Raw genomic sequence first — 8,694 nt, 5'->3', positions numbered from 1 at the left:
CCTTTCTCTCTGTCTCTTTCTCTCACTATCCACTCTGCCTGTCAAAAAAATTTTTTAAAAAATTAAAAAAAAAAGAGAAAAATGGTGGAGATAGGGGTAAAAAGTGAGACAGTATCTTTTGGAATCAAGTTAATGTTTTCCACACTCAAGAATAATAATTTTTTTTTTAAATATTGAGGCTGGGTAAAAATTCCAAAACTATGAAAATAAAAGAATGAACTCATATTTCAAATGAATAATATAATGTCACTAAATGGAGGAAACATTAAGTAAATTCTATATTTATAGAATTGTAGGTAAATATTGAACACTTCTTATTAGGTTTGGTTTTTGCAAAGGTTTAAACTTCCATTTCTGACATAATTTTCTGTATATTTTAAACCAAGCAAGTTGCTAAATATATCATAAATATTTGCAACTTATTCTCAAAACATTCAGAATAAAAATACAATTACATATGTTTTTAAGCATGTAGGAGGGAAGGGCAAACAGTTTTTTTTTTTAATAAAAGCTTGCAACATAAGAGGAGAGAACCCCCTTCATTAAAGTATTCACTTTAGCAATATTGTGACTTTAAATTCTCTATTTGAAATCTGCAATTTTTAAAAAAAAACTAAATACCCCGGAAAGTCTTCCTCAAATTGCTGAGAACCATCATTTTGAAATGTAATCATAATGTAAGATAGTTTCCTTATCTCCCAGTTTTTGTGGTAGGTTAGGTGTGTGTAGTTGGTGGTCTCCTTTCTTGAAGTGAAAAAACGATCTCTTGTAATGACAGGGCAAAGTCAATTAGCTAGCATAGAGTCACCCCATTAGAATTTAGAATTAAATGTATTTGACAAATAGTGTTGTCAAAGCCTCTCATTCATTTGAAAACAGTATTGTTTTTCTCGAGTACAATTATGTAACAGGTTGTTTCTGGAGAGCTACATAAAGGGAGGAGATTCCTTTGGGTCTACGCAATCTCTTAGTAGATTGCCTGTGATGCATGTCACATTCTGGTTTAAAGTTTTTTCAACAATAATGTTGCTTTCTTCTCATTTAATAATTTAAGAAGAATCGCCTGAGATACAAGTTCCTCTCTATGGTACTCCTCATGACATGTACAGACTCCAATCTAGAGAAACTGGAATGAGTAGAATGCATGAATGATCATTAGGAAGATCACTTTAATGGATGAAACATGATTACACTCATTGGTGTTATTAGTATATATGGTAATAAATGGATGTGAGATGCAGATACATTGAGGGAGGTGAACCTTCTCTTAATAAAGCTGAAATGATGATAGACAGAATAGGGTTATTGATGTATTCCATGTCCCAAAGTAGGCTTAGATGGCAGTGGATGGCAGTTACTAGAACTTTATTCAGTTTTATAGTTTCAGTAGTTATTGGTATCTGTGATGGGTTCATCAAGGTGAATCAATTGTATTTCGTAAGATGGAATAAAAATTGCTAAATAGTCAAGTTGTCATTGCTTCTCGGCCTTTTGGCTAAGATCAAGTTAGTATCTGTTCTTATCAGTTTAATAGTCAAGTTGTTATACCACTAGAAGTCACGTCAGTTAACTTTATTTCAAATTTCAGCTTTAACCATATGTATTATTTCATATCCTCAGAGCAAAATGATAATGTCTTAATTATATTTCACATATGTATATTGAACTCATTCATGACTCAAGTGTTCTATGCAGCCTAGGCAAAGTCCCTCTTTATTCCATTGTCCTTGGTTTCTATACCTAAGTGCCCTTCCTTTAAAACAGTATTTTTGTTCTTTAAATAGGGCACACATACTTTCTGGTAATTTCAAGCACATCTATGATGTACCAGTTCTGAGTTCTATTATTATTTGTGATTTTAGGTTTCAAAAGGTTGAGACTCAATAATTTGTTTAGTTGAGGAAACAGAGAACAATTCCTTCCTTTTTCCTATTCTCACTTAGAACTTAACATTTAATTCATAGATGATATATATCAGAGCTGGCAATGTGCTGTATACATTTTATCTCACTTAATATTTTACAAAATAGCATCTGACTGAGTTATTACAACATTATAACAATCATTTTAAATATGAAATCAGCATTGTGCTTTCACTTGTGAGAGGCAGAATCTTACACCTAGCAGTTACAAGTGTGCAAACACTGACACACACACATACATACATACATACACACACACATATATATGCACATATACACATGCATACACACATACAAACACAGAGATACATACATACACACATATATATATATACACATACACTAGCATTAGAATACAGAACATGCATACTGTTTTCTTGTGTAGACTGAAGAAGTGTGAACAGTGGAGGACAGTAATTTCCTTGCTAATGTTCAACAACTTCTCAAAAGACAAGAGATGCTGGGCTGGCACTGTGGCACAATAGGTTAATCCTCCACCTGCAGTGCTGGCATCCCATATGGGTGCCAGTTCTAGTCCTGGCTACTCCTCTTTCGATCCAGCTCTCTGTCATTGACTGGGAAAGCAATGGAAGATGACTCAAGTGCTTGGGCCCCTGCACCTGTGTGGGAGACTTAGAAGAAGCTACTGGTTCCTGGCTTTGTATCCTCGGTCATTTGGGGAGTGAACCTGCAGATGGAAGATCTTTCTTGCTCTCTCCCTCTTGCTGTCTGTAACTCTGTATCTCAAATAAATAAATAAAATCTTTTTTTAAAAAAAGACAAGAGACCTTCCACCTGATTATTGGGCCATGCTTTATGTCCTACATAACTGGTTGATTATAGTCACAACTGCATCACTATAAGCTAAACAAAAGTGTTTCCTCTTCTCTAGCCAACCAAGTGTTCTCTTTCCTCTATGTATTTCAGTTCCATTAAGCACTATTTGATATGAAGAGGTGAAATATGTTAGTAAACAACTGGACAAACACTAGTTAAAACTTCATAAAATATTATTAGACCTTTGTGATGAAGTAGCACAGCTCCAGATATGCTAAAACAAAGGTCACTAAAAATGCAACTCAAAGGTAAGAACAACTTTTTTTTTTTTTTACAATTTTTCTTACTACTGTACCTTGTTATGTAAACTAGTAAAGTGTAGGGGGGAATAATAGGGGAGAGAAGAATGCTGTCTCCCTAAATTCATGGAGGAAAATTAAGTTCTATATGTTTAAATATTTGCTTAGTGCACTGAGTCTCTTCCACTTAGCCCTCCAGTCTAGATGCCTGCTCACCCTTACCTTATTAATATACCCAAAGACTAACTTGAATGCAATTAGTTGGTGGATTCTGCTATACTTTAGACTGTGGTCAATTTATACAGATGGGCGATAGCAGAAGGGAATCCCATTTGAAGTGAGAGGCTAACAGAAGAATTGAAATATTTGTTCTGCACATGACTTCCCTGCTACACTTGCTCATTCTGCCAATTCACTTTTACTTACGAGCATAGCTCTTTCAGGGGGTCCTTTCCCTCTCTTTGGCTCAGTGTTTTGGTAACCACTTCTTTTCTTTTCAGTTTCAGTCCCAGAGGTGGTAATGGTTCCTAATGTTATAAGCCTTGAAATACTGTGCCATCCCTTATTTCCTTTCTTAAATGCAAGTTGTAGCCTGTTAAATTTGCCTTGTCTTAAATTCTTCTCATTACCTGCCTGGAAGATGCTTTCTTTTATAGGATTAGGCCATGACTGATAAACTCAATGTAATCCGAACAAATCTAAAAGCTAAAAGTCCTTCTCAGGAAGATGGCACCACAATTATGGTATAGGTATGAACAAGTCTGTCTAATTTCCTGCTCTTTCTACATCACTCCTACATGATGGCAGGAGCCCAGGTATTTGGGTCATGTTTCACTGTTTTCCCAGGAGCATCAGAAGGAGGCTGGGCCACTGACTCAAATCAGTGCTCTGATATTGGATGCTGGCATCATAAGCAGTGGCTTCCCCACTGTGCTACAACATGGGCCCCCAGGAAGAAAACTCTTGAAATCTTCCACTGAACTTTGTCTATCATCTATAATTTTTGTTACTAGTAGAAGAAGCAAATCAATATCACTTAAACAATCTTTTTCAATAAAATAATTTCAAGTGGAAACCAATGGATTTTCATTTCAGACAGATGCAAGCTGTTTTCCCAGAGTATGAGCCTTCCTCTAAACGTTCTCCTACTACTCTGGAGGGCAACACATAGAAGAATTAAGAATCTGCACAAGATGTCGAGATTCGGGGATATGTCCACTTTTAAGTCAGAAAGCCACCAGGCAGCCTCTTTACAAAGAGAAAATACCAGCTTCTTATCATTCGCTGAAACTCAACTATGAAAAAGAAAACTGCCTGGAAGCCACATTGACATCCAACTATGTCACAAAACTCTCTTCTATCTTGTGCCAAAGAATTTGACAAATGTACTTTGTGATGTATCGGGGTATGTAAGAATTAGAGAGAAGCTGACATAAATAAGTAATTCTTATGAGGTACTTTGAACATGTTGATTCTTTGAATTACTTGAGACTACCTGCTGAACCATATTATCTACATATGTAGAAAAAAGTATCTAATACAATGGAATATCATTATGTATTATTATTAATTTGTTTTCTTGCCGATTTATTTTAACTTCTCCAAAATTAAAAAAAAAATGGAAAAAGATTTGCTTTACACTTTTTCCAATGCTGTGAAAATAAAAACCTTCTGGTTGAGTGCAATGCTGTGAGTCATTTATCAGATCAAGTTTCAAATAAAAAATAAAGACGGAAATTTGACTTCTGTATGCTTGCTCTGATAAGGACATTGAAACATCAAACTGGACATCCATGGAGCACTACTACGGGAGCAGTAGCCAAAATGCCTTTTTGTGTTGGTTGAACTTTGATAAATCTTGAATATCCCTTTGGCCCTCAGCTGTGTAAGTATCAGGATTAAATTTCAAGATCTGATGTGGTAAGTAGCTGGATCAGCATCAAGAGCCAGAGTCAACATCAAGCCCAGAAGGAAAGTCCTGCCTTTCTGCTCCTTATGGATCCAAATCACTAATGAGACAAAGTTCCTGATCCAGGTTTAAAGCAAAAGAACCATCTTAGAGGTTTGTGTCTCATGGCTTCTGCATCCTTAATATTCCTGCTAAAGCTGAAATAAGAATGCCACATATTGTCAGGTATCTTGATATAAATATCCCGTGTGCTGTAGCTCCAACTCCTTTGAACCTTTCTTGTATTAGCTTTGGCTTGCTACACACATGGTCTGACACAACTGCTATAAAAGGCCTGGGTCAGAAGAGGAAAAGGCACATATTTAGGAAACAAAAATGCTGATTATACTTTATTGCTCTAAAATTACTTTTAGTAACAGGCAGTATCTCTTTGTCTTTCTGGAACACATATTTTAAAATATATATTAATGTAAACTGGTTAAATCATGAAAACAGCATTTTTGGAGCTCTCCAAGTCCTCTCTTTAACAGCTTCCTTGAAGAAAATGGCCAACCTTGTTTTTAACCCTGGTTAAAAATCAATCAGGTATTCTTGTAAATAGATAGAAGATATAGCTTTTAAGATGAGGTCACATTTCTGTGGGAAACTCCCCTTGATGAGTAATCATGAACCCTGACCTGCCTGAAGCCAAGTTGAGGATTCTGTGTGTAAGGAGCAGCTGAGTCTTCATCATTACTTTTTTGTTGCAGAAAGCGTCAACCCTTTCATCATAGTATTAAATCTCCGCCATCAACTAAACATGAAAAACCTACAACATACGAGGAAACCTAGTGGGCTTGTGCACCCAACCCCTTTTAAATATGTATGATGCTTCCCAAAATTCCCAGTGAATTTGCATCGCTTTCCTAGAAGCAAGCCATGTAAATTTTATGAACTGATTCATGTGTAGCCTTGACTTTGTTTGGAGACCACCCTGGCTCTTTGTCTTGGCCAGTCCAAGTGTATTCCTTTCTGTTTACAACTCGAATTTTTTTTTTTTTTTTGTATCTATGTATTTCCAGCAGCAGGCACTGTAGGTAAGTATTCAGGAGATTTTCTGATTTCACCTCTGTTTCTTTACAGAGTACACAATATATTGTTAAAACTGTGATTGCTCCACTTTGCTGTGGAAATTAGAACCTGTTACTTGCATCAGACCCCCTCTGTCTCTAACTGAGACAGCTGAGTTTAATCTCTCAAGCTCTATGATAAGTAGTTAACTAAAATGATATGTCAATTCTCAGATAGTGACCTTTTTTCTAAAACCTAGCCCCAACACGTATTACCTGTGTATCCTTGAGTCAAATTTAATTCTCTTTTCCTATTAAATTTAGAAATCATTGTGTGGGGGCCAGCATCGTGCCTCCTGGCTGCTGTGGGCACTTGGGGAGTGAACCAGAGGTTGCTAGATCTCTATCTGTCTCTCTCCCCACCTCCCCCTTTCTCTCTCTCTTTCTGTGCGTGATCTTCTCTCTCTGTAACTGATTTTCAAATAAATGAATAAATCTTTTTAAAAAATAAATTATTGTGTAGACTTTAAAAGATAATACTACCACAAGGAGTTGATACTTAGCAATATCTCACAATATTCCAGACAGTATGCCAAAGTCTAAAATGGATTTTAGAATTATAATAATTACTCTGTAATGTAGATTTTATCATCTTCCTTTAATAAGCGAAGAAATGGAAATTCAAGGAGTTCCAAGTGACTTAGTCTGGATCACCATGAAAATAAATGATTAAGATGGCGTTCAAATCTAACCCAAATACTAATCTCAAAACTCGAACTCTAATCTTGAATATGTTTTTATCAGTTCAACTTCTACTATATCTTTTTTTTTCTTTTAGTTTTATTTTATTTATTTGAAAGGCAGAGTTATGGAGGGGGAGATGTCGTCCGTTCACTGGTTAACTCCCCAAATAGACACAATGTCTGGAGCTAGGCCAGAGTGAAGCCAGGAGCCTGGAACTTTACCATGTGGGTGGCAGGGCACAAGTCCTTGGGCCATCATCTGCTGCTTTCCCAGGTGCATTAGCAGGGAGCTGGATCAGAAGTGGAGCAGCCAAGACTCAAACGGCTGCTCATATGGGATGCTGGTGTCACAGGAAGTGGCTTAATCCACTCAGCTACATGCTGTCTCCCAGTGTATCTCCTTGATTGTGCCAAAAATTATTATAAACATCTTTAGGATTCTTATATCTTTGTATTGTCATTGGAGAAGAAGAGAAGAAAAAATACCACGCCCATTTTCAAAGGTATCTTTCAAAAAATTTTTAGGATTTAAAAATATTGAATGTTATGGCCGGCGCCGCGGCTCACTAGGCTAATCCTCCGCCTTGCGGCGCCGGCACACTGGGTTCTAGTCCCGGTCGGGGCACCGATCCTGTCCCGGTTGCACCTCTTCCAGGCCAGCTCTCTGCTGTGGCCAGGGAGTGCAGTGGAGGATGGCCCAAGTGCTTGGGCCCTGCACTCCATGGGAGACCAGGATTAGCACCTGGCTCCTGCCATCCGATCAGCGCGGTGTGCCGGCCGCAGCGCGCTACCGCGGCGGCCATTGGAAGGTGAACCAATGGCAAAGGAAGACCTTTCTGTCTGTCTCTCTCTCACTGTCCACTCTGTCTGTAAAAAGGAAAAAAAAATATTGAATGTTTTTCATACTATCACTAATTATACTAATAGACATGCGGAAACAGATTGTTAATAGAGAAATAATGTAGAAATAATGTAATACCTTCCTGTGGAATTAATGTTCTAATGGATGTGTCAAGTTATTATTGTCATTCAAACTGATAGGGCATTACGTCTTTAATGGCTTTGAGTGTTCATCTGTTTGAAAAGTTTTAGAATCCATGCTGATATTTTAATATGTGCCCTTCCTGTAGACTGGATATTTCACAATTAAAGGAAAAATGTCTGGAGACTAATATATTTAAAGGTAGCTATTTATATACTATATTTTCTTTATATCTATTTATATATATATATAGATAGATATCATTCAGCTGTAAAAAAGAATGGAATTTTATCATTTGCATCAAAATGGTTGCAATAGAAGGAAATCATGTTGAGTGAAATCATCCAGACACAGAAAGACAAATACCACATGTTTTCCCTTATATGTGGGAGCTAAAATTAAATAAAGTAAGGGAGTAAGTAAATAAATATATAAATAAATCTGACTGTATTAGTTTTGCTGAGAATACCAAGTTTTGTCACTTTGTTTTAAGTCTTTTTCAAGTTAAGAATTGTATGATACTATAATTTTAATGTAAAAAAAGCAGCTATCCCCGTCTTGTTTGAAATAATAAATCTGAAGCATCTGTGTCTGCTGACTTGGCGTTGTCAAAGTCGATTAGTTTTTAATTAAGTAACGCATCTTGATTTGTGATTTGGAAATATCTGTTTTACCAAGGGAAAGAGAGGAAGTACAATAATTGCTGAAGTTAATGGACTAGTTTTACTTTTTTAAGTGAAACACTACGGCCAAAGTGTGAGAAGAAAAGAGTGACACAAAAAGACAGGGAAAGAGAGAGAGAAACTGTTTCTATGTTGGTTCCATTTGTTCTCATATCTAATATCCATCAGCTAATCCAAAAATACAAGAATGTTTTTGTCCTAGTGCTACTCTCTATCAAAATATGCTAATGGATTTGTTTTTATAGTTTTGAGTCTATTAGCCAGACTGTGTCCTGATAATTATAAAGACCCATTAGTCAAAAACAATGTGCTAGGGGTCATAATAACTGG

The 8,694-nt window shown here is 36.5% G+C and overlaps 1 pseudogene; it reads left to right on the top strand.

The window, feature by feature from the left end:
• The first annotated feature begins 1,475 nt into the window (after window positions 1-1,475).
• Window positions 1,476-1,600, top strand: LOC133748925 (U2 spliceosomal RNA; annotated as a pseudogene).
• The last annotated feature ends 7,094 nt before the right edge of the window (window positions 1,601-8,694 follow it).

Source organism: Lepus europaeus, chromosome 19, assembly GCF_033115175.1.
Source record: "Lepus europaeus isolate LE1 chromosome 19, mLepTim1.pri, whole genome shotgun sequence".
NCBI lineage: Eukaryota > Metazoa > Chordata > Mammalia > Lagomorpha > Leporidae > Lepus > Lepus europaeus.
Note: the sequence above shows the minus strand (reverse complement) of the source record. Positions and strands in the feature narration are given on the sequence as shown.